This window comes from Rhinolophus ferrumequinum, chromosome 22 (genome assembly GCF_004115265.2).
Source record: "Rhinolophus ferrumequinum isolate MPI-CBG mRhiFer1 chromosome 22, mRhiFer1_v1.p, whole genome shotgun sequence".
NCBI classification, from domain to species: Eukaryota; Metazoa; Chordata; class Mammalia; order Chiroptera; family Rhinolophidae; genus Rhinolophus; species Rhinolophus ferrumequinum.
The window spans coordinates 46625309-46649727 of NC_046305.1; the positions used below are offsets into that span (position 1 = coordinate 46625309).

The 24419-nt window shown below is 47.2% G+C and overlaps 1 long non-coding RNA gene across 1 annotated transcript in view; it reads right to left on the reverse strand.

Moving 5' to 3' along the window:
- Nucleotides 1-11446: 11446 nt before the first annotated feature.
- Nucleotides 11447-24419, reverse strand: part of LOC117014343 (uncharacterized) — a 44222-nt gene continuing 31249 nt past the window's right edge. Inside the window, exons 4-5 of the long non-coding RNA XR_004421490.1 lie at nucleotides 12328-12447; nucleotides 11447-12248 (exon numbers count right to left, since the gene is read on the reverse strand). This is a non-coding gene — a long non-coding RNA (uncharacterized LOC117014343). The remainder of the gene's footprint in view (nucleotides 12249-12327; nucleotides 12448-24419) is intronic.

Here is a 24419-nt window from a genome sequence, read left to right on the forward strand (position 1 = left end):
GAAGACCTAGAAATGCAAGCATATGGTGTCCTCAATTCCCGGCAGACCGGCTGCTTCACATTTTTAGCTGGTGCTGAGAGACTGGTTTCACACGCAGACGAGCACACATATACACATCCCTGACTCACAGCCACACGTCTGCTACAGGATTTTTTTTTTTAAATTAAATCTGACATCTGGAGCCACATAAAAGGTGAAAACATAGGACAGTTTGTCCCAATAACTTGTGGGGAAAGGGGAAGTGCATTCTTTAGGACAGGTGGGTGGAAAGGCCACCAAGGTGTGACCCAAAAAGGCTATATCATATCACAGTGCTACTGCAACTGCAGAGCCAAGGGGCCTTCCTTGCACCCCTAGATTTAGCTCTGAGGGTGTGGCGGGGCAGCAGGGGGCTTGCAGCTGACTTCCCTAACCAAAGCCCGCTAAGCGTGGTGCTGAGCTCACAAATTCAGCATGCATTTATTATGTGCTTGCAATGAATAAAAGGTCAATAAAGGAAGCCTGGTTTCGGGCGGCGGAGGAGAACTTAGAAAATGTGTTCTGCGAAACGCTTTATTGGAGGTCCTGAACATTAAGATACAGAACACATTTTATTTAAAGCAGAAAGTATGGGTCTCTGCTTAGAGTAGTGTGGTTGTTCAGAGTATGCTACGGAGAGTCAAGACTAGCCCACGTGCTCGTTCTTGCTCTGCTGCTTCAGCAAGTCTCTCAATCTCTGAGTCTTAGTTTCCCAACATGTAAAATGGACAGAACCTTGTGAGGGGCTCTGTGCAGATACAGTGAGAGTTCAGAGCACTTAGTACAATGGATATAAAGACAGAGGGCTCTAGAAATACAGCTGGGACTACAGCTCACTTTAAATGCAGGTCAAACACCTTTCATTTGGACAATGGAACATGTCAGTGTTCTTTTCTTTAGTACCCTGTAAAGTCTGATTTACTGAAGGGAGGAGGAGGGACTGACTGAGGCAGGCCCCTGAGTGGGTCACCGTGTTTCCCCGAAAATAAGACCTCGCCGGACAATCAGCTCTAATGCGTCTTTTGGAGCAAAAATTAACGTGAGAACTGGTCTTATTTTACTATAATATAAGACCGGGTCTTTAATATAATTAATATAATATAATTAATATAATATAATTAATGTAATATAATTAATATAATACCGGGTCTTATATTAACTTTTGCTCCGAAAGACGCATTAGAGCTGATGGTCTGGCTAGGTCTTATTTTCGGGGAAACACGGTATCTCCAAGAAGCTAACCTGGAGCGCCTCACTCACCTGAGGTTACAGGACCTTCACCTGCTGGCTTTTAGCGATCCGCTCCTGGTGTGTGGGGCCCTTGCTCTGCTCAGTCAGGACCAGCCGTACTTGTGTTCTTGGCCACAGAGACCACGTGTGGGAACTGCTGGGTGCAGCAAGTGCAACAGCAGGCAGGGCCGAGGGCAGACACACTGCAAGGGCCCTGTGCAGTCCTGTCGAGGCTGTGCGGGGTGCCTGGGCATGGCTGGCTCCCCTCTGGCTCTCTTTACTCCCACAGCATCTTGTCTCTGCCCACCTGCCCTCATAAGAAGCCGGGCTAAGGGTGTGTTTCCTACGGTGCAGCTTGTAGATCACGGTAGTGAAGAAAGAATTGCTACTAATTAAATGCAGGTTCTATTTTTTTTAAAAAAATTAATTTTATTGGGGTGACACTAATTAGTAAAATCATACGTGTCAAGTGTACATGTCTATAATCCGTCATCTATCTAGTGCGTTGTGTGTTCACCACCCAGAGCAGGTTCTCCTTCTATCACCCTATATAGTGTTTGATCCCGTATTCCCTTTTCTACCACTCCCCTCCCCCTTACCCTCTAGGAACCACCAAAATGCAGGTTCTTGACGTGTATTTTCTCACTCAGTTGTCACAGCACACTACTAACTCCGGCTGACAACCGAGGAAAACCAGCAGGAGGCTGTTGCAGACATACAGTGGTAAAGAGCAGTGGCAGCCGAGAAAATGATTTATTTTAGCATAAGCCACCGTGCTAACCCCTTCAGAGGTAATCTCATTTAATAGTTTTAACAACCCTGAAGCCATCATCCTTACTCCAGATTAAAGGGACTTGGGATCTCTTTGGAGAGGCCACAAGGTCCCCTGCCCAGTGCCAGGAGTGTTGCCAGCTTAGTAGTGTCCCTGACAGGGGTTCATCTGGCAACTGCTCTTTGGGCTGGCTCCCCGTACTGGGACCGGGCACTGTGATACGCCCCTTATTACTGCACAAGCATTGCCTTGTCCGGTCCTCACACGGCCCACGAGGTGGGAACCCATTTTACAGGTGAAGCAGCCAAGGTCCTCGGGCTCTGCGGATGCTGCTGAGTCGCCCAGGTTGGTGCGATTGTGCAGCTGGTGCAGCGCTAGGGGCACGCGGATTAGGCTCCAGGCTACGGCGGCTACGGAGGGTCCGGCCTCAGACCCCGTGACCTACATACGCCTCCAAATCCATCTAGCCCTCGGCCAGCAGGGAGAGCAACGGTTCTTCCCTCCGAGAGCGCCGCCCCTGCTTCCGGCCCCGGGGTCCCTCGTGAGGACGCCTGCGGCTGCCACTCCACAGAGAATCTCCCACTAGTGCGTCCACAGACTTTCATGCGCCACGTTTAACACCACAGTGCATCACAGAAGCGTTACAGAGCCATCACACGTGTTGAAAGTACTGAGAACAATAAAATGATTTTAAGAGCTTCTCTAATTCTCCCACCAAGCAAATCAGTGTTGCCGTTTGCATATATTGGGCCTCCGTTCTGTTTCATGGATGTGGATTTCATTTCACATAGCTGTGATAAAATGCACATACCCCGGGTTGTTTTCACTTTTATCACATAAATATTTTCACCGTGTTATTACAGACTCTTCCTAACTATAATTTTTAATGACAGGATATTTTTTTTATTGGGTGGGTATGCTCGTATTTACCTGAGCATTTTCCAAATGTTTCACATTCAAGTGGTTTCCCAAGTTACACCGTTACAAATGATTCCATGATAAACATTCTTGTGTACAAAGTCCTCTCAATATTTGGACCAATTTTCTTCTGTTATATGCACAGGAGCAGAATTACTAGGTCAACGGGTGTGAATGTTTGTAAGAGATTTTGGTTTTATTACCAAATGGCTTTCCACAGAAGCCTTATGCAGGGTTTTGGTACTTGGAACACTGTTACTTACATTCCAGAATTTTCTTTCAGGAAAACTTCTAATGTGTACTTCCAATGAGATATAGTTACCCTTTCTGAGCGTGTCTACATTTAAATCAGAATCACAGCTTGAAATTGAAAGAGTTGTGCCCTAATGGTGGGCCTTCAGGCATCAGAAAAGAACCATAGGAAAGTTCCTTTGAAATAGGAGGGGGTTTTTTATGGTAACTTTGAGCGGTTGTCCTCCTATTCTACTTACGACTAGTCTCGACTCCCAGCCCCTACCCAGAGTTCCGGGGGAGCCCAAGGGTCACAAGGCAGGGGGGAGACAATTCACTTTGGGGGAAGTGAATGATACATGAACCTACAAACGATAATCATATCCTTCCTTCTACAGATGACAAAGCAACAAAGAGCAATGGCATGTGATCGTGGGATAATGTCCCCTGCAACAGTCACTATGTGTAACAGCCAACAAGGCACAGAAATATTTCTGAATTGACTCTGCTGTCAGTGTATGGGTTTCTGGGATAAGAGATTAAGCCCAAGGCCAGGCCCGCTTCTTGCTTATTTTGTGTAAACCTGCTTGCTGTCTAGAATCTTCAGGCCAATGACACCACCACTTGTTCTAGCTGTCATTTCCAGTGATGAGTTGGAAGTAATCGGCAGGTAAGCTGTCTCCCAGTGGGCAGGGAGCTTAAGAGTTTTGCAGTGATTGTGGTACAGGGGGACAAGGAAAAACATCCCTTCTGAGTCAACTCTTTGCTTGGCTGGGCAGATGCATGCATTTCTTCCTACACACCGTACCTGCTCTGGGATCCTCCCCTATGCCCAAGTCCTGGAGAGTCTCCTCCAATTCACTGACAACCACCCCACAGTAGAGTTCTTAGTCCCAGTGTACTGGGCATTGTGATGCGCTGCCCAGATTCCCCTCCAGAACTGAGGGACTTATCCTCCAGCTGCTGTGGGTGCCTGGGTAATAGCCCCAGGCTGTCAGTCCTCTCCAGGGAGTTCCTCTGCAGAGCAGGAGGCCTGGTCATATTCCCTTTCCGGTACAGTCCACATCCAGTGACTGGTCAACATAGGTGTAAAGGTATGGCTCCCTCACCCCAGCTTCAAAGCTCCCTGGGGGATCAGATAAGGTCTTTGTTGAGACTGCTTGCAGCCCAATTGCTCTCCCTGCTCAGACCAACTTCCTCACTTCCGTTCCCTTGTGTTGATCCCAAGAGCACTCCCTAATAAATGTCCTGCAGGGCAATCTCCATCATCTGGCGAAATCCAGCCTGTAACTCCACTCTCACATGGAATACTCACTTGCTACTCTCTAGGTCCCTGTTTAATAAATATTATCTAGCAGCAATATGGGGATAAGTGATAACTCAAAATAAGCTAATTTATGGCTTTATGGCTTTTGTGTGTGTGTCACTTTTCTGATCTTTGGAATACCTATCACACTATGACACCTGTTTCTAAGTGTTGTAGACAGAATAATGGCCCCCAATGATATCTATGTCCTAATACCCAGAACCTGTGACTATGTTAATTACACGGCAAAGGAAAATTAAGATGACAGATGGAATTAGGTTGGTAATTAGACAATGTGAAAATAGGAAGATTATACTGGGTTATCCGAATCAGCTCAATGTAATCACAAGAGTCCTTAAAAGTAGAAGAGGGAGGCAGAAGAAGAAAGCGAGAGTGAGATATGACTATGGCAGAGAATCAGAGAGATGCAAAGTGAAAAGTACTTGACTTATAATTGCTGACTTTAAAGATGGAGGAGGGACCACAAGCCAAGGAATACAGGTGGCTTCCAAAGACTGGAAAAGGAAACAGATTCTCCCGGGAGCCTCCAGAAAAGGGTGCAACCCTGCCAACACTGAATTTAGCCCAGTGAGACCAGTGTTGGATTTCTAGTTTACAAAACTATAAAATAATAAATGTGTATTGTTTTAAGCTATTACATTTGTAGTTAATTTGCTCAGCGTATAGGAAACTTACATACAAGGCAAGTCCACTTCCTAAGTTATCCCAAGGGGCTACTTATAGAAGAGGGAGGTCTTAGCAGGAAGCAGGGAGCATCTGGTACAACTTCTGGTACAAATTCATTCTCATGAACGAACATTGGTCCTTGTTATAGACTGAAGGCTTGTGTGTGCTCCCCTCCCCGTATTTATATGTTGAAATTGCAACTCCCAGTATCAAGATATTAGGAGGTGAGACCTTTGGGACATAATTAGGTCACCATGGTGAAGCCCTCATGAATGAGATTAGTGTCCTTTATAAAAGGGATACCAGAGAGCTCTCTTACCCTCTTTCTGCAGATACAACAAGATGCCATATTCAACAAGCCTCCCTTCTAAATTCAAATGCCACGTTTCACTGACTCTAAGGCTCACATAGTGTCATCTTGCAACATCTTTAAAATCAGGACATCACTTTAAATCTCAGGATTCTGGCCATTATAATTGTTTTTCCTTAATGGCACACAAACTGATGGAACATCTTGCAATCGGTGACATCTTAGATTTGATGAAATATGTCACTTGGGAGGATGAGAAAGAAATGAATCTATTAGCACCCTTGAAGACTGAAGCAGAGAACAGAGTCCACAAAGAAGGAACAACCTCCGAGAGGAACTTGAGAGAGAGACAAGCGGGAAAGCCTGTGTGTGTAGCTAGGAGAGTGTGTGTGTGTGTGTGTGTGTGTGTGTGTGTGTGTGTGTGTGTACGTGCACACATATGTGTGCAAAGTAGAGTTTCCACAGTATAAGGGATCTGAGCAACCAAGAACAACCACCGTGAGAGGCAAGGGGTTGGGGACATGAGAGGGAATCTCTAGGGCTCTTAAAGCTTATATCCTGACAGAAGAAATTAAATCAGTTAAGACCCTCATTTGCTCTTAGAAGCAAATGCTCTTAGAAGCAAATGAGATGGCAGAATGGTTCAGGGCTTATGTTACAATGACATTCCTGATTTCACAGTCTGAAAGTAATCAAGTAAGTATACAATACAGAGTTTCAAGCATAAATAACTCCATCCTACTAAATACATGTACTCATCATTTCTGTGTACTGGCTAAAGATTAGATGACAGCTCATTTTCACAAGAAAGAATAACAATTAGTCAACCAGATTTCTGTCTGCTCTTCCAGTTCATTAGGTTCAATGAATTGTTAATTCATTTAACCAGAGTCCTCTGCCTTAATCAAAGGTAACAACCCCAAAGTATTTGCCAATCCCAGAATGACATTTAAGACCGAAAAAACAAAAATATACTTTTGAAATACGGGCACACTTTCATTAACTAATCATTGTGATGAGGACAGGAGTTTGTTATTTGAACAATTGTTTTGGAACAGAAGGAGAAACCAAAATTGCAACTCAGGGATTTGTTATTTCATCTTTCCTGCTGCAAAATATTAGCTCTCATTTGGTGTCCGGCCAAGGCCATGAAGTCCCACTTTGCTTGCCTTTCGTTATAAATCTGGAGATGTGCTCCTCTGGAAAACAAATTGGCCACCGACACATAATAAAATGCTGTGCAGAAGGACAACAGACCTTTAAAAATCTCACAGAGGGGGAAAAACAAACCAGTCTTCTGTCAAAAGATTCATCGTGTTTCTCTGAAGTTCACCAATATGAATGCAAATGGTTGGAATATTTTTATGTTTGGCAGAAAAGCATAAGGGTCTAAAGAAGAAATATCACTGATGGCTTAACTGAACAGAACATAATGAACTGAAAATCTCTCGGCTTCAGCAACTCCCTCTCCAGTCCTTAGAGCATTCTAGTGGTACACAGACCCTGTTCCCAGGGTGCTCTGCAGAGGCTGCTGGCAGGTAGCAATGGACTAGCTGATCTGAGGGAAGGCACAGAGAGATACAGAGATGCAGAAGTGACCGCTGAATGCAGCCCCGAGTGAACAATTGGGCTAAGGGAGCTGAAAATTCTGCCAACAGGTTCCATCTGTGAAATCTGTTCCCCGAATACAGCTCACCTGACTAGAAAAATATCATGCCATAACTCAGCCGACATTTCTGGAGGACATAATTGTGTGTGAGGCATTGCACTGGGCACCAGGGAGGATATGAACTGGCATCATATAAAAGCCCTGCCCTCAAGGAGATCACCATCCAGAAATGTCCACCACAGGCAGTTGGGCGGTGCTGTCACCCAGACATGCACATGGTAATGGGGTGGGCTGGGAGTTGCAGAGGAGGGGGACGCTCATTCTGACGCTGGACAGCGGCAGGAAAGCAGATAGTATAGGAACGCGTGGTAGGTGGAGGGAGGTGCCTTTGGTCCAGATCTTGAAGGAGGAGTGGGATTTTCACAGGGAACGATGAAGAAAGAGCATCAGGGCAGAGGAAACAGTGTGAACAAAGGGATGAAGACCCGAAGACGCAGGGATGTTTGGAGAAAGGGGTGAGTTGCCTGGGATGACAGTACCAGGAAAAGAGAGGCTGGAGCTAGATTGCATTGGACAGCCCAGGTGTCCCGCAGGACACAGCAGCTGTGGGGCCGACGGGTATCCTATAGGTCACCCCATCTCTCTATGCCGCTGGTACCCTACTTCAAGGCCCCTGCAGAGGAAGGAGCAAATGCCTTTTGCAGCCTGGTTTTCTAGCAATTAGAGGAATCATTGCCCTGCATGTGGTCTGACCTCATGCTTTAGCTTTTCATCTGCAGAGACTAAGGCTTTGTTGTAGTCTAGTGGCCGCGGCAAGGCTGCTAGGGTCAGGCACACCCTGGCCCACCAAAGAGAACAAATAAGGGCCGAGCCAGGCCTCCCAATCTGGAGTTGGATTCACAGAGATAGAACCCCATTCGCCCCTGCACCATAATTAAATGTAGAACATTTTTTATCACCCTCCCCACAAAAAAAATCCTGCTGCCCTTAGCCATCACCCCAGCTCCTCCTACCATCTTCTCAACCCTGGGCAACCACGAATCTACGTTCTGTCTACAGAACCTGTGGAGGTTTGCCTGTTCCAGAATCTCACGTCAGTGGAATTATGCAATGCGACCTTTAGTGGCTGGTTTCATTCCCTTAGCGAAATGTCTTCAAGCTTCGTTTATGCTATAGCATTATCAACCCCTCAATCCCTTTTTATGGCCAAATAATATCCCAGCATGGATATACCAAGTTTTGTTTACCCATTCGACACTCGATGGACATTTGGGTTGATAGCACTTTTTGCTAGGATAAATAATGCTGCTGTGAACACTCCTGTATAATCTTTTGTGTGGACATATGTTTTCAATTATATCGCCTATATGAGTATACCCAGGTGTGGAATTGCTGGGTCTTTTCCGAATCGTCCCCATTTCTCCTAGCAACTAACATGAATAAGTAGCTCTTGAATGAATATTTGTTGAATAACTGAAGGACTGACTGGCTGAATGAATGAATCAAAGCATCCCATTTTCTTAGACGATATTTTGGGGGTGACTACAAAGTCCACCAACATGGACAGCTGCTATTGGCAGTGAAACCTTGTCACAGTTCTCTTCTCGGGCTACTTACGCTGAGGTAAGCCCGGGGTCTGTCAGCTCGCGTGCGTGCTCCCCCAAGGCCCCCCACGAAGCAGAGGCTTGTCCTGACGAAGCAGATTCTAGGGGCAGTGGAGGCCCACGACACGCTGACTCACTGCAGGAGATGAACCGGCTGGAGCACATCCGCCCAGATGGGGCTTCACAGGACTGCACCTCGGAGCTGGGCTGTGGGATGGGGCAGGAGGGGAGAGGGGCTCCCTTACACTGACCCACCAATTTAAGGGGGGCTCAGGAGTCCAAGGGTCTGGATGGGTGTGTATGAGGGGCCTGGGTGGTAGCTTGGGGCACCTGCATCCCGACGTGTGCTTGGTAGTCCAATGAGCATGCTGCCCATGAACCACGGGCATCATCAGTGACCAGGGCCACGCAGGGACGTGGGGTGCTTGCCCTGACGTCACATGCCACGAGGACGCCTCAGCCTCTTGCGCCGTCCACGCTCCTGCCTCGGCTGCTCAGCGACAGCACAAGAGTAAAGCAAACTGCTTTGGCAGCTGTGACCCAGCTTCGTGAAGGACAGGGGGACAGGGCCCCCCCAGCTGGTGTGAGGCAGGGCCGTGCTCTCCAGCGGGGAACCCTGGCACCACACCCGCCTGCCCGCCTGGGTCAGGCACCTCACAGAGGGTCTGGCAACACCGGCTGTGCCCGAGGACACAGGTGTATGGGGTTACAGCAGAGTTACAGCAGGTGGCTTGGAAATCTAGGGGAGGAGCAGAAGGAAAGGCCTCTTCCCACCCGGGCCGGGGTCTGCCCACCCTTTTCCTCCTCCCCCTGGCTTTCTAGCCGCTCTTTTAGGCCCAGCTGCCCTCAGGCAGCAACTTATCTCCTGGTCACTCCTGGATGCACACAGGTACTCGCATCGTTCTGTTCAGTGTGCTCTCATACTTTGATGGGGACTTTTACTTTTCTCCCCAGTAAGACTGAAATGCTTAAGGAGGAGACTATTTTTTCTTCCATAACAGCTTTCCTGAAACTAGGGTTTCCAGGCAGGAATTCCTGCCTGTTGTCAGGAATTTTTTTCGCTTCCCGTTCCTGAATCCCGAGATATAAACTTTTCTGTTCTCCACGATGAATTGTTTCCACAAAGTGATGGCCGACACTACCAACTACCTGGGTTCAAGGAGCTGATTTTCCTGATTTCCTGGCTAACTTTTGTAAGGATTCAGGAACAGAAAAGCGAAAAACATTCCCGAGAATGGGCGTGAATTCCCGCCCGGAAAGCCTAGGGATAAATAGGAAAAATGTCTAAGAGATACATTGTGAGTAGTACGTTTATTTCCCATTGTGGGTATTACTGGGTTCAAGGAGCCGATTTTCCCGATTTCCCAACCAACTTTTCTCAGGATTTGGGAATGGGAAAGCAAAAAAAATTCCTGAGAACGGCGGGAATTCCCGCCTGGAAACCCTACCTGAACCCTTCAGAACACAGACACAGCCCCCAATTCAGAAGTCAGCAGAAACATTTTGTCTGCCTCATGAAATCATGGTTATGGCTAATATACCCTTACGCCTGGCCCGACACAGAGCCTTTATGGCTTATTTAACAGACAGCCAATATTTCATGCTAAATCGTATTTAAGCGTTTTGTTTTAAAAGTAGCACTTGTTCAACATAGAAAATAAGAAAATCATACAGAACGAAACAAAAACCATCCATAACTCATCCCCAGAAGTAACTCCAAAAAAATGTCCGTGTATATTCTCCTGTGATTTATCCCCATGTTTATTGCTTTTTTCAAAAATTATCATAATGTACATGCTGTTTTACAACCTACTTCATCTATCATGAGTACATCATAATGCAGTTACATAATTTTTTGCAATTGCAATTGGATAACATTCTATCATGCGGTAGTTTATTTAGTCAATGTCCAATTGCCCCTTGTATTAAAAACTGCTTTCGATTTTCAAGTTTATAAATAGCATCATGAAAATACTCTTGTACAGAAGCACTCATGCACACTCCTGAATGTCTTCTTAGGCTACGTCCCTAGAAAGGGAATGGCAGGATCAAACATTATAAACATTTTCAAAGCTTCTCCAACTCATTGCCTCATGGCCCCTCTGAAGGGTGGTAGCAACTTACCCGCCTACGGAAGTTGCCTACAAGTTTGTACTAAGCTTGACTTCTGACTGAGAGCTTCAACGTACAAAGAGAAGACAAGGACTGCAATGGACTGGCCCGGCGATATCAAAAGGCAGAGTGAAAAAAAAAAAAAGGATAAATTGGGCAGGACAGAAAGAAATATGTTCACAAATATGTTCTTTATTCATCAAGAAACCGTTACACCACACCACACACTCCTCACCCCTCACGTCCTCTGCTTCAAAAGGCATGGACGTATGTAAAGCAATTGAGAAAGAGTTTCTTCCAAAGGCATCGCAAAAGTAAGTGTCCTTCCAGTGGCTGCATGGCATGGTGGCGGGCAAGACGTGGCATCCCGAGTCTCGGCCCAGCTCATCTGCAAACCCCACAGAAACACAGAGTCAGACGCCTTCTCTGGCCCTCCGTGTCACCATCTGTAACGAAGAAGAATATCAGAACCTACCCAATGGGGTTCATGTGAGCGTTAGACAAGATCAAGTGTGTCCACGTACATTGTAAACAGTCGAGTGCTGACCTTATAGCTAAGACTGGACGCTTATAGGAATACATGCAGTCCTACTAAGTGGAAGATACAACCCTGGAGATGCCGGAAAATGGAGCGTGGCTGCCATTCCCAAGGAACCTAAGGACACAGGCGCTCCTCACTGGTACATTCTTTCAACACTGAGGAGTCTGCCCGGAACTAATTTCTGCGGGTCACGTTAGGAGAAAGGAAAGGTCTTTTCCTATTTAAATTCCGGCCCCGCAAAGTTCTGCTCTAGTCATGGCCAACTCAAGGCTTTTCTTGGTCCTTCATGTCATGGGATTTAACTGCTCTATATTTGCAAGACGCTTAATTGGCTCCGTTGCTAGAGGATCCGCTCCTGCCATTTTCCTTTGCGTTCGTGGCAGGCCTCGGAGGAGAAGCTGGAAATAATGATGCCCCAAGGTGAAATGAGGTGACGTGCTGGAAATAGCCTGGAAGAGTATAAAATGCTATGCAAAGGTAAGGCCACGTCCTCCTTCAGCTGTGATGAAAGGACTAGCTATGCAGGAGAGCTTGTGTTGCACAGAGTCAGGAGCGTGAATTTTTGGTGCCAGAGAAGTATGGCACTGACTCCTGCCTTTGTCCTCTATTATTAATGCATGAACTTGGGCGTGTTATTTAATCCATCAAAGCCTCATTTTCTTCTCCTCACAACTCCTCCGACTCTCTGAACTTGCCCTCCTTGCCACGTGTTTGGTGCCAGCCTCTCTCCACTAGAAGGGAAGCTCCATGAGAGCTGTCTTGTTCTCAGGTATGGATTCTCCAACACAAAGAAGCGTGCCTGCCTCCAAAAGTCTTTGTCGAATGAATGCATGGTTCTGGCACTCCCTTAGGACACCAGCCTTAGGGATTCTGCTTCATCCGTCCAACCCCTTCAAGGACAGCCGGATGCCTAGAACAAGAGTGACAAGTCAGGGGTGACAGTGGCAAGAGCAGGGGAGCGGAGGGGGTACCACCGGAAGAGAATTCACCTATATGAGTACAGCAGCATTTTCCTTTAGGAAACAACCCACTCCTTTTGACTTTCTTTTCTCCTTATTTTTCTTCTCTCTCTCTCTTTCTGTCGCTCTCGCTCTTTTTTTCACCAGCTCCTGTTTTAAAAAAAAAAGAAAAGGAAAAAACACGTAACAACGAAAGAGATTGTGATTTTAGCATGTTTGGAGTCTCTATGGGCAGCAATCACTCCTGAATTGTCCAGGGACTGTCATTTCGAAGTGTAAGACACTCCTTGCCTTCTATAATAAGTACACCTACTCAATAAAGATCACTTTCCCACCCCTGCCTCCCTCACCCCCCAAACCAAAGGTTAAAAGGCTTGACTAACTCAGAGCCGGTAGTCACACTGCAGGCCAAGGTATTCCCTCCACCAGGACAATACTTTCTTCTCTGTGCCCGCCTTCATCTCCAGCTAGGGCGTCGCTCCCTCGTCTGCACCCCCCGGCAGAAGGCAGCCTGCTGCAGCAGACTGCCGCGTAAAGGAGCCCGCCTTTCCTGATAGGAAAGTCAGGTGCTCAATCAAACCTGGGCTCTGCCTCGCTGCTGGGATTGCCACGGTCACCAGTAGCTCCCCGCGGGGTGGGGAGGGCTCAGGACAGCATCCACCGTTCTGCACAATGCCCGAATGAATGAATGATGGATGGCGCCAGCTTAAATGAGTGAGTGCGTACCGAGGGCCATCTCTGTATTGTGGGAGGTACTGGCCCCTAAGTCTCCGTCATCTTCCCGGCAGTGCTGTGAAGTTGCAATGCTCACTCTATTTCAAAGTGAGGAAACCGAGGCAGTTTGCCAACGACCCAACCCAGATTATGCTTTGGAGCTAAGAGATAGCTGATAAAAGCTCCATCTGTAGCTTTATGTAGGAGGAGTTCTTGAGTAATTTAAAAAGAAGAGAAAAAGGTGGTAATGGATGAGTTTTAGCACAATTATCGCACCCTAGAGGGTCTCTTAGCACTGCCCTGCTTGTCTAAGCTAACCCACATGTGGCGTGAAGACTTGGAGCACGTATCGTGGGATCTGTAGTAGAAAATACTTGAGGGAGAGAATTACTATCCTAAATGAAACAAATCAGGAGGCAGATCTTGAAGGTTTAAATGAGGAGCTAGATCGAAAACGATGTGGCCTCCTCCCCTGATTTATTCGATTAACAAAATTAAGCCGATTCATGTAAAGTCCTATCAGATTCGTAAACCCAAGTTGAAAATGAGGGCGGGCAGAGCTTGCTTAGTAATGATTCGCGTCATTAGGTCGCTAAGCTGTGGCACTTAGCCTGTCTCATTCTAATTATTGAAGAGGGGGAAGGACAGGAAATGGTCATGTTCAACCTGGAGGAAATGAGCCTAGCTGTAGGGCAGCCCCCAAGCCAGCAGTCCCAACGAGGGGACAGCACTCTTCCCCCTTACTACTAGGTGGGTGCCTGCAGGAAATTCCAAAAGTTAGATGGAGCTCACTGCAGTTCTTACCACAAAATAGCTGCTTCTGTCTTACAGAGATGTGGTGACCACGACATAAAATAATAAAGAATTTAACGATGCCTAGTGTAATACATAAGCACTTAATGACCACTAGTCAGTGTTATTATTTCCAGTTCTTCCACATCGTAAATTTCTGTGATGTACACTTTCTTTTATATGAAGTGTTTTCCTATTTAGGTTTATCTTCTTGAGCTGTATTCCCACAAGTGAGATTCCCGAATCAAAGGGTTTACACACCCGTAGATCTCTTTACACTGTATACATATTGCCAAATTACATTTCTAAAGAATTACAACAATGTCTACCATGGCCAGCCGCAAGGAGACCAGGTTTTCAGTGCCATCGTTGGCACTAAGTATCATTGGTTTTTATAACAACCGGATTGGTGTTTAGAGGTGATCCTTCTACAAATATCCATCCAGAGAATGAGGGAGCTGGTTAGCTGAGGGCAGGGCCAAAATACTCGGCTGGAATGAACCCAAAGGCAGAAAATGGCCTCCAGACCCTCAAATGGCTCCCATCTCACTCAGGAGGACAGAGATAAGGCATGAATGTTCCCAGGTGCTCACGGCTGGAAGGAGTGGGGCTGACCCTCCGGAGTGCTGCAGGTAAGCATGGATAAGAAATCTCCAAGGCCTGAGTAGCTAGCGCTGGTAGATGAAAGGAAGGACAGGTGATAGGTGGGGAAGGTCATGGACGCCGAGCCCAAGGATCCTGGCAATCAGTGCATGTAAGAGTGATAAAAGAAAGGGGCCCCAAAGCTCACCTTCCCACAGAGTAATTAGCAGAAGAAACCTGTTGGGAGATTCAATATCTCAGGACGGACATCAGGCCTCCAACCCCATAGACCAGAGAGAGAAAGAATCTCTGGGGAGACTGGTCCTCCCTTTAAACGCATGTCCTGCCTTCCTGGCGTCAGACCCTCAAATGGCTCCCGTATCACTCAGAGAAAAAACACACCGTAGGCCATCCTTACAGTGGCCTAGGAAGCAGTTATGGGTTAAAATTGTGTCCCTCGAAAAACCTATGTTGCAGTCCTAACCCGCAGTAACTTCCAATGTGGCCATATCTGGAGACAGAGTCCTTATAGAAGTAATCAAGCTAAAATGAGGTCAGTAGGGTACGCCCTACGAAAAAGGGGAAATTTTAACACTGACACACGAGCAAGGAAAATGCGGTATAAAGACTGGAGTCACCAGACAGCGAGAGAGGGCCCTGGAACATCCTTCCCGAGTATCTTCAGGGGGCGCGCGGCCTGGCGTCGCCTTGATCTCAGACGTCTGGCCTCCAGAACTCAATGCATGTCTGCTGTTTAAGCCACTCGGCTTTTAAGCCACTTGGCTTCTGCAACTTTGTTACCGCAGCCCTAGCAAACCCACAAAAGGCCCCCCACGATCTGGTCCCCTTTCCCCTCATCTGTCACCCGCACCCTCATTCTCCCTCTCCAGCGTGTGGGCCTCCTGTTCAGCAGTCACCAGACGTATCTCCACCTCACGACGTTGCTTAGCTGTCCCCTCTGCCTGGAATGTTCTTCCCCCAGGAGTCAGCTTCCTCGTTCACCTCCTGCGAGTCTTTCCATAAATGTCGTCTTGTCACTGGGCCTTTCCTCATAAGCTTGTTAAAAATTCAAACCTTCCCCCCAACGTGTACCTTCTGATTCCGCTTAAGTCCTGCTCAGCTCTTCTCCCATAGGCCTTACCGGCTTCTAACATACGTTAGACTCCCCTTATTCATTCCTTGTCCCCCCTATTAGAAATGGCCCTCTGCCAGGGCCCACAGGATGCTCTCAACAACCACGTGATGTAAGAACTCTGATCCCATTTTACATAAAGGAGGAAACTGAGACACAGAGGGTAAGGCCCTGCCTATACTGCAGCAGCCAGACTATCAGAGTCCAAATTCACATCCTAGGCTCCCTGACTGATGCCATACTGGCTCCTTGCTGGGGCCACTGGCAGGGGCTCCATCCCAGAGAGAACGTCCCTTGCCCGGTTTCCTAGGGATCAGGGTGGTGGGCCAGGGCAGCTGCCGCTCCACCGCCCGAGGAAAGTGTTTGCAGAGTGACCCTGCACCATGGCTGGCTACTGCCCAGCTGGTCATCTCTCAAGCTTCCAGGCTTGGCTCCCTGGTGATCAGCTGGGTCCAGATCACCCTGGATCTGCCACTCACACGTGTGCCGGGGCGGGTGAGAGAAAGGGAAGACGAGAGAGGGCAGTAAATGAGGGCAGGGAGAAACAGGCTATTGAAACTCTAGACTCTCCAGGAGCCAAGTGGGCCGGGAGGCTGGTATTACTGGCTGTGCTCAGCGGGCATCCAGTGGGCAGAAATCCCACTGCCCAGCTCTCCTGGGGCGGGGGTAGAAGGGCAGACTGTAACTGTGTAGTTGTATTGTGATGGTGAAGGAGGAAACAAGAGCAGCTGATCCAGCCTGGATCGGGAGTGCCCACGTGTGCACAGATAGGCCTTTGTGTCCGGGGCCCCGACAACAGGCTGCATTCTTCCCCCACCTCAGTGACGTCCTTCACGGACATGTCCCCAGAGGGCATTTTCAAAGGATTAATTAGCTATGGATCAGATGACAAGGCATTCCCTCTGCTACCCCCTCTTTGCCCAGGCCGTGCCTTCTCTTTGTTGTCTTGTCCAAAGAGCTGGTGCCCAACCCCAGTCCTGCCCTTGGGCTGCTCACAGTGGTCCCCACACAGCTGCAGGCCTCAGGATGTCCAGAGACAGGATGTCCAGGGACCCTCAGAATGGATGGATCCAAGAGAAGGTCCAGCCCCCATGTTTTAGTAGAAGGGGGTGATGGAGTCAGCGATGGAGTCATCCCTTGGACCCAGGGGTCCTGCACCCAGAGCAGTGTCGTTTCTGGAACGAGAGCTAATGTGCCCCAGGAATCTGGCTGTCACAACAGCCCCTACCTCAGGGCCTGGACCACCGCCCAGAGAAGCCTGAGGGGGAGGAGAGCCTCATGGACAGACTTCACTTTCAGTAAGGTGACTGCCACCCCTGCCTGACTGCCTTCCAAAGCAAATGGGTTGGCTTGGCCAAGCCAAATGCAGGAGACAGGAAGCACCCCAGGGTGTCACCTGCTCTGTGAACCACACTGTGGCACCACTGAGGGACCAGTGACCGGTGAAGTGCCACTCTCCCTGGATGTAAAATACATCCTCAAACACGAACATGGCTGCTGCTGTGGACTGAGTGATTGTGTGTCCCCCCAGTTCATGTATTGAAGCCCTACCCCCACCCACCCCCGCCACTGTGATGGTATTTGGAGGTGGCACCTTTGGGTGGTGATCAGGGTTAGATGAGGTCACGAGGGTGAGAGTCCTGTGATGGGATTAGGGTCCTGGTAAGAAGAGGAGGAGGCGAGGACACGGGAAGAAGGGGACCGTCCACAAGGTAGGGAGAGAACTCTCTCCAGACACGGAATCTGTTGCAGGTGCGCTGACCTTGGACTGCCCGCCTCCAGAACTGAGAGAAAGAAGTGTGTGTTGTTTCAGGCACCCAGTCTGTGGTATTTTACTGTAGCTAAGACAGCACCCTCCCTGGACTCTCCAGGCCGGGCTTTCAGAGTTGGAAGACCTGGGCTCTACTCCTGAGTTTGACAACTTCAAACTGCAAGATCTTGGAAAAGGTGGCACCCTATCTAACCCTTCACGTTCTCACCGCAAAATGGGTTTAAGACCTCTGCCCTTTGCCTCTCAGAGACCACTGGGAGGCTCCAACAAAGCAATGTGTGCGCAATACGACAACGATGACGACGACGACGACTAGCTTCTGCTACTATTACTACTGCTGTTACTACTGCTGTTACTACTCCTGTTACTACTGCTGTTACTACTGCTGTTACTACTGCTGTTACTACTGCTGTTACTACTCCTGTTACTACTGCTGTTACTACTGCTGTTACTACTGCTGTTACTACTGCTGTTACTACTGCTGTTACTACTGCTGTTACTACTGCTGTTACTACTCCTGTTACTACTGCTGTTACTACTGCTGTTACTACTGCTGTTACTACTGCTGTTACTACTGCTGTTACTACTGCTGTTACTACTCCTGTTACTACTGCTGTTACTACTCCTGTTACTACTGCTGTTACTACTGCTGTTACTACTGCTGTTACTACTGCTGTTACTACTCCTGTTACTACTGCTGTTACTACTGCTGTTACTACTGCTGTTACTACTACTATTACTACTGCTGTTACTACTGCTGTTACTACTGCTGTTACTACTCCTGTTACTACTGCTGTTACTACTGCTGTTACTACTGCTGTTACTACTCCTGTTACTACTGCTGTTACTACTCCTGTTACTACTGCTGTTACTACTGCTGTTACTACTGCTGTTACTACTACTATTACTACTCCTGTTACTACTCCTGTTACTACTGCTGTTACTACTGCTGTTACTACTGCTGTTACTACTACTATTACTACTCCTGTTACTACTCCTGTTACTACTGCTGTTACTACTGCTGTTACTACTCCTGTTACTACTGCTGTTACTACTCCTGTTACTACTGCTGTTACTCCTGCCACTATGACTACTAGTACTACTGCTGTGCTGCTACTACCACCACTAGTATTACTCCTGCCACTACCATTATGAATACTCGATCACTACTTCTGCTGCTATTACTCCCACCACCACCACCACCACCACTGTTACTAATACTACCACTGCGACTACTATTACTGTCGTTATTTGTGCTGCTTGCTATTACTACTACTCCCACCACTACTATGACTACCACTACTAACACCGCGACTACTATTACTACTGCTGTGCTACTACTACCCCTGCTATTACTACTACTACTACTACTACTACCAGCAGTTGCCAAGTCCTAAGCAGCTACTTAATGTGCCGGATATTATCTCACCGATTTCTAATATTTTCACATATAAATGCCTTTTATACTTAAAAATACCTAAAAGCATAAAGCTAACTTTAATTAATTTTTTTATTTTATTGATCACAGTAGTGTTTAAATACATTTTAAAATAGTTGTACAACTGTGTTCAAAGTATACGATGATTGAGGCACCAAGACAAAGAGATGCTGGAGAACTGCTCCAAAATCATGGAGACTAAAGAGACACGATAACCAAATAAAATGTGGGATCCTGGATAGGCATCTAGACCCCCCCACCACAAAAATGGCTAAAAAGCATATTCTTGGAATAATTATTAAGACTGAATGTATGGGTTATAGATTTTGATATATGTATTATAATACATTATTATTACATATAAATTAATACGTTATATGCTAGGTAATAGGAAGTCCTTTCTCTTAGGAAATACACAATAAAATACTTACGAATAAAAGAGCATAATATCTGCAAATTATGCTCAGACAGTTAATATATACAGTGTGGGGGCAGCCAGGTGGCTCAGTCGGTTAGAGCGTGAGCTCTGAACAACAGGGTTGCCGGTTCGATTCCCACATGGGCGAGTGAGCTGTGCCCTCCACAACTAGATTGAAGATAATGAGCTGCTGCTGAGCTGCCACTGAGCTGCCGGAGGGGCAGCTGGATGGCTCAGTTAGTTAGAGCGGGAGCTCTCAACAACAAGGTTGTGGGTTCAATTCCCACATGGGATGGTGGGCTGTGCCCCCTGCAACTAAATATTGAAAACAACAACTGGACTTGGAGCTGAGCTGCGCCCTCCACAACTAGATTGAAGGACAATGACTTGGAGCCGATGGGCCCTGGAGAAACACACTGTTCCCCAATATTCCCCAATAAAATTTATTTTAAAAAAATTACACACCCACACCCACAGACACACAGTGTGATCAAGTTTGCAAGCTGCACCATCTGCTTATGTTGCTTTTATAAAGGTTTACTAGTTCGCTTCCTGGAGATAAATGCCTGACCTTGTCCTAATTACACATACAGGGGAAAAGCTGATGAAATTAGTAATATTCTTGCCCATAAAACTGACCTTGTGAAGAGGTGTGCTATACAATTCAAGCTCGTCCCCACTCGTGGCTGAAATGCTACATTAGAGATTCATTTCTTTTGCTCACAAGAGCTTTTCAGCCTCCCCCCAAAAATAGCTTGGGGAGGCATAAGTGCTTCTGAGCTATGAGGAGGGCTGAATACACATTGACTGAGAAGCCACACATCAAAAAGGTTAAGAGACTTTCCCAAAGACTGCAGAGACGTAGGCAGTAGAGCTGCATTCAGAACCTGTTTTATCGAATTTTCTCTACAGCAATGACCACGATCTGTTAACGCCTGAGGGTTATTCATCTATCACGTCAATTTACAACCCGGACAGACAACGAGGAGAAATGAAGTCCAACAGGAATTTGGTCCAGGTTAGATGTCTGGAAGAACTAGGAGACAGGGGCCAAGAGAGAGAACAACTAAGGAATGAGAACGTTCCCCAAGAAAATCCATACGCTTGGCAGTATTGCCTTAGCACCAGGTCCCTCTGCTCCTGGCTTCTGGGGAGGCCTAGGGCGTTTCCACCCTCCTTCTGCTAGTTCTGGGGCAAGCCCAGTGCTAGTTCTGGGGTTCCTCAGACTGCCACTGGACTCCCAAAGACACAAGCCACGTCATTTATACGTGTGGGCTTGATTATGTTCAATGACATTCATATTTTCCTGCCCCCAAAGAGCTTTCCTTTTGCACCTCTGTTCTCACTGAAGTTCTGTGTATGAGACCCATGGAACTGGATGTCTTGTCACCAACCAGATTTTAGAATCACTCAGCACAGCAGGCACACCACCCCTTTCCCATTCTTCCATGCAAGCTGGCCCCGAGCCATTTAGCACTCGTGATTGTCCTTCACGTTCTTTATCTCCAACCGTTAATTATCTCAGTCATTTCACTTGTTTTTTGCATCAGTACTAAAAATGCTCAGCCATTACTTCATTATGGATTTATCCTCGCACCCATTCTCTTTCTTCTCTCTTTCTGAATTCTGGACAGTTTCTTGCGTGATGTCAGAATCCCCCACGCAGTGCTCTCTGCTTCCTCCAAAGCTGTGGAAGGCGACTCAACACACGTAGAAGAGATCCGAATGTTCTGGCAATTAATACCCTCCAGCACAGGAGAACAGGTATCCCTGGGTAAATGCTCCAGCCTCCCTGTCCTCTGGTGGGACATTCTACAGAGTTTCTCAGAAGGTCCCCAGCAAGACTGAGCCCACAGGAGCAAGTAGCTCATGGACCATGCTTCATTGCCTCTTCTCCCTTCTCTGCCCTACTCTCTCCCTTCCCTTACTTTTGCTTCTTGAGATCACATCCCAAATAATTTACATACACCCAAGTCCTCATCTCTGGCTCTCCTTTGGGGCAGTCCAAACCCAGATTCTTCTTCCATTCTCAGATGTGGACATTTCTTGTGTTCCCGTTAAACAGAACTACTTTTGGTTTATTAACTACACCATGCTCCTTGCATGTGTCTGAAACTTTTCTTCAGGCTGAAATGACTCCCATTCTGGTCAAAGAATCATTCATCCTTCAAGACTCATCTCAAAGACCACCAAGCACCACCTCCTCTGGAAGACTTCCTCAGTGTTCTATCCTAATTTATATAGACCCATTCCACCATATACATACGTGTGTGTGCGTATGTATACATACATACATATATATCTACATACGTACATTTCATTTTATCATTTTACAAGTTTGTTTTCCCAACCAGTCTGCAAGCTAGAGGGTCTGGCCATTTCCTCCTCATCTCTGTAACCCCCACTGCACCCAAGAAATGTGTGCTTAAATGCGGGAATTCGTTAAATGAGTAAATTACCCCTCTTTGGCTCCATATCACTGCAACTTGCTGCTCTCAAGACCCATCTTCCCTAAGGAGTCCACACAATTGTCCAATCGTGTTGACTGCAATAGACTTTTGGGGGACTGCTCATGCTAATATCTGCTGTTCGTCCATTCATTCAACACATACTTGTTGAGCTCCTACTGGATGCCAGATACTTTCTGGGTGCCAGAGACTTTCTGTGTGCCGGGTAATAATGGTGAGTAAGATAAACACGCGCCCTGTTCCCTAAGAGCTCACTTAGAGTCTAGCGAGCAAGAAACACAGCTGAATAGGACATTACTTAAAAGGATAATACATCGTACTGAGGAAGTTCAAAGTGCTATGGGCCTCCATTATAAGGCTGCCTAAACTAGTTCAAGGATTTGAGCTGAAACATTATGAAGATACGTAAGATATCAGTGAATTTTCTTAATGATGTATATGTAGAGTTTGATGCTTATTTTGTTATTTCTCCTTTTTTGTATCTTTCTTGTTCAGTATCACGCATCTTAGACTATAAACTCCCACCAGGACTCCATCCACATATCCTCTTTATCCAATGACCAGAAAGATATAAAAAAGATGCTGCTGGTAATAATGATGATAATAGAGACGACGAAGAAAAGAGGAAGAGGAAGGAGGAGGAGGGAAGAAGGGAGAGGAGGGAGAGGCGGAAAAGGGAGGGGAGGAGTAACTGGAGAAGGAGAAGAAGGATGGAACCGTTCCTCTGGTCCCTATCTCCATATAAGTCAAGGTGAAGTTGGGGGCACAGTCCTACTCTGGGTCTCCCGGAAGGACCAGAGGATGTGGAAGTACAAGATGAGATTCGGACTGTGCTCCCCAACCCACCTTGGGGGTCATACTTCAGTCCAGAGAGAATTGAGCTAACATGCTCAAGGGCAGCCCAGGGCTTCCTTCAGAAAGTGTTGGGAGAGAAGTTATAAAGCCAGAGGATACAACTCATATGGATGAGGCCCATTTGGCCAACGGGCAGCCTGCAAATGTGAGGTGAAAATCACCCTCCAGCACGCGGGGCCACCGTATTAGGCCCAGCGCCAGAGCCAGCCAAGCCCCGCTGACCTTACCTCGGTGCCGGAGTTGTGCAGAGAAGGGAGACAACATGCCAACAGAGCAGATCCTGGCGGGTTTCCCTTTCTCCCTCCACTCCCTACTGCTTTCCTGTCACTGCTCAACAACAACCACCATTTCAAAATGCAAGTTACAGCAGCCCCCACCCCCTGGCTCAATGTCAGATTTGTCCAGTTCCGACGAGGCAGACACTTGTACTCCCTTCCTTTTGTCTGCTGATCATTTTGTTAGGTTTTTCTTTATGGTACGTTCCCTTTAAACATCCTAACATTGACAGAAATAATTTTTCCCCGGGACAGTTGGGAGCGGAGGTTGGAGGGGGGGTCAGTGTGTCCTCAGTGGCCTGCTGCGATGGTGACCAGCAGGAGACCTTGCCCGGAAGTGGGCAGAGGCAAGAAAGGGCACCCTGGGAGGGAGCACGTAGGGCTGTCATGCCTTCCTGTTCCTCTGCAAGGTGGCCCCAGCCTGTAAGTTTGGACGAAGAGTCCTGGCCCTTTTGAAAGCAGGATGTCAGCACTGACTATGAAAAATCGCTCTGTGTGCCTGCCACCCTGCCTGACCTTGATCCTCTGGTTTTGGAGAATCCAGTCACTTGTCTCCTCCTTAGTCCATGTTCCAACAACCCCCGTAGTAAGTTCTTACGGGACACTTTATGTCCCACATGTCTTTGAGCAGAAGGACTCCGAGGGCTGCATGAAAGAGCAAACTGAGGGAGGGGCAACCTAAATGCTTGCATTCCTCTGAGTGTAAGATGGATCTCGACATTCTCTTTGATTTCCCCGTCCTCGCATCTCAAAGCAGATCTCTTCTTACTTTGCTGATGGCATGTGTCTAAAGAACTCTGTGCTGATTTTTGACTCCATTTCTAGATTTGCCCCAGTCTAACCCAACACAGGAGAGAGTTATCCAGCAGCTGAGGTCAAAGCTGTGTCTCTAACAGCCTGGGGTACATCTGGGCAAAAGTTCTGGAAGGGATAGGCAGTGCTTCCCTGCCCCGAAGTGGCCTGTCCTTGGCCTGTGGAGGACTCTCGAGCAAAGCAACACCCCAAGTTCAGCCAGATCCTAAACCTGACCTCCAGCCCAATCCCAACTATAAAATATTCACAGGCAGTTTACAGAACCACAGGTCACGCTCAGGACCGGCTAAGCTTCCTCCAATGGCCAAGCTACGTGCGGTTACAGCCCAGGGCGACAGGTAAAGGCCTGTTTCCACTCAGCGGGGCTTTGCTATATAACCTTCGGCCAGAAAACACGCCACTCACAGCCTCAGTCCCTCCATGTGAAAACGAGGGAAACTATTTCCCTAAATTTTGGTTTGCACTCAGGCACATGGGCCCGTTTGAAGCTTAGCATTAATTACTTATTTGCTAGGTGCCTGGGGGGAATTCTTCATTTTCTGCGAGGTTCCATTTCCTGTACAAACATAGATAATAAATACAATAAATACAGAGTTGCTGTGAGGACTAGAACAGTATTGTAGGTTCTTAACACCAGGTTGAAATAATCATTACTACTTATGACTAGATGGTTCTTCTCTCTCTCTTCTCCTCGTCACTAACTCATACATACTCATCTGGGATATAACTTGACCTATGATGATTCCTAGCATGTATTTAGTGGATTGGAAAAAAAAAAAGGAGCAAATACTTTTTCTAAAACACTAACAGCGAATTCTCAATATTTTGTATCCTTTAGACTCCGTCTCTTACATATGACTCAGT